The sequence below is a fragment of the Apteryx rowi genome, unplaced genomic scaffold, assembly GCF_003343035.1.
Source record: "Apteryx rowi isolate R43461 unplaced genomic scaffold, aptRow1 scaffold_19, whole genome shotgun sequence".
Lineage (NCBI taxonomy): Eukaryota > Metazoa > Chordata > Aves > Apterygiformes > Apterygidae > Apteryx > Apteryx rowi.
This window is the reverse complement of record NW_020448196.1, coordinates 3,369,977-3,372,267: the sequence shown is the minus strand read 5'-3', so window position 1 is coordinate 3,372,267 and position 2,291 is coordinate 3,369,977.

The window sequence follows — 2,291 nt, the reverse complement described above, 5'->3', positions numbered from 1 at the left end:
GGTGCTGCAGCGGGGGGCCGCGGCGCTGCAAAGGGGCGCCCAGCACCGGGTGCAAGGGGCCCGGGACGTTGCAAAGGAGCACCCTGCGCTGGGTGCGTGAGGCTGGGACGTTACAAAGGAGCCCTCAGCACTGGGTGCAAGGGGCCTGGGACATTGCAAAGGAGCACCCTGCACTGGGTGCGCTGGCCCCGTGGCACTGTGCAGAGCACCTTTCTGTGCAGGATCCCCTTGGGTCGAACCGGGTGAGCCTGCTGTTGCTGGCCCTGTTTGGTGCGGCAGGGTGCTGAGCCCTTGCTAGAGTGACTCTCCGTGCTGCCTCCGGGTCCTCGGCTGAGGTTGCTGGGGTGGGTCCAAGCCCTGGTACATCTGCAGCCAAGGGCCAGCGCGGGGCCGCCCGGGTCTGCTTTCCTCCCTGGCAGGGGTATGTGATACCATTTATACCTCTTCGCTTTTCTCCCGGTCCCAAATTACCGCCCGTCCAGAGGCAGGTAGGGGAACGGCTCCTGTGCCATGTCCGTATGTGACCATCACTGCACCCGCTGCACTTCTGCACCTATATAACGGGCTGCGTGAAGAAGGAGCGTGGCCGAGCAGCACCTCCTCTCGCCCCACTCGTCGTCTCCAGGTCGGACCCGGAGCGTTTCCTTAGCCTCAGTGTCCCCGGGCAAGCACAGTAAGCAACATGTTTCCGAGAGAGCTGTGTGGTTTATTCGTTTGCTGACAATGCTCAGTTTGAGCTCTCAATCTTCTTATCTCCTGTGAAAGCAGCGCCATCTAATCGCCTTCCGAGGACCCGGCGCGCTTATTCGTTACGCGGCTACTTGAGGCGCTGCTGCCTTTCCGCTCGGCCTTTCGGGACGCAAACAAAAGCCCAGTGTTTTACTTCCGTCAGGCAGAAGCGTGCTGCAGTTCCCCCTTCCCAGAAGACCCAGCCCAGAGACAAAGAAGAGGGAAGAACGAGGAAAAAAAAAAAAAAAAGAGGGATGAACACGCTATTAAAATGCCTTCTATTAAAATTGCCCTGACGTCGCTGCTTCATTGACGCCTCCTGCTAGCACAGGGCAGAGGATGCAGCCCGGACCTCCCCTTGTGCAAGCTGGAGAGCAAAATGTAGAATCGTTCAGTGGAACCAGATTGTTTTTTTTGGCACGGATGAGGTGTCTCGATCTCTGAAAAATTACCCGTTCTGCCACCATCAAACGCAGAGCTTAACAGGAGAACGCAGCCGGGGGGGTAGTTACGTTGCCGAGATAAGGCCGGAGGAAGAACGGGGAACTGCAGGCCTCCAAAAGCCACCAACTTCGACCCTTCAGGGAGCACTCGCTGCGAGTCCCCGGGACCTCGGCTGACAAGGAACTTCCCAAATAAATCTTGAAAGCAGCAGCAGGAGACTGGGGAAGGTGAAGCCGCAGCGATGGCAGCGAGCGGCTTGTTCCTCTTGCTGTTCTTTGAGGAAAATCCCTGCGCCTCCCGACAGAGGTGTCTGCTTTTCCTTCCCGGCCAGTTGCCTCGTGCGTCTCCCTTCTGGCGTAAAGCTGGGCTGGGCAATTTTCCCTTTATTCACTGCACAGTGCCGTGGCGGTGCTGGACCGGGGACAGTGTTTTATTCCCTGCACCCTGGGCACGGTGGAGCCGGCACAAGGAATAAGCTGGGACCCACAGAGAACTGCCCGTGTCTGCTTCGCCCCTCCTGGCATCCCATTTGCGAGCGCTTTTCCAGCATAACCACCGCGGGCTCTCGGGCATTACCCCACCGGTGTTAGTATTTTTATGCTAAACACAGAATATTTTCTGCTGGCTGCTCCCGTTGCACCAGTACAAGAAGAGAATCCAGTTCCTCTCCCTTGCTGGCGTCAAGCTGGGCCAGACGAGTTTCCTTGCTCTCCCTCCTCTACGCGAGGGCAGCAGGCACCGCGTCGCCTGGCCTTCGGCCCTGCTCGCCCGGGGCTCGGGGAGTCCGGGGGAGACAGAGCGGCTGCTGGCAGGAGCAGGGCCGCGAGCCGCCGGTGCCTGCAACGACGCTTCCCGGCTGCGAGTTGTCCGGGCAGGTAGTTCGGGTGTTTATAGCAGTAGATGAGCCCGATGGAGAAGTAGGGGGAGATTCACACAGCAGCATCAGCCTCCTGCACAGTTCACCCCCAGAGTTTTAGGAGAAGGATTGCAGCTGCTGCTGCCTCCTCTGCCCGTGCCGAGTGCAAGCGCATCCTTAGGGATGCTCCGCGAGAGCCGCTGCTGAGCAGCACCCTCGCTTCCACTCGGTGACGGGCGATCACAAACTCCAAGCTAGTGAT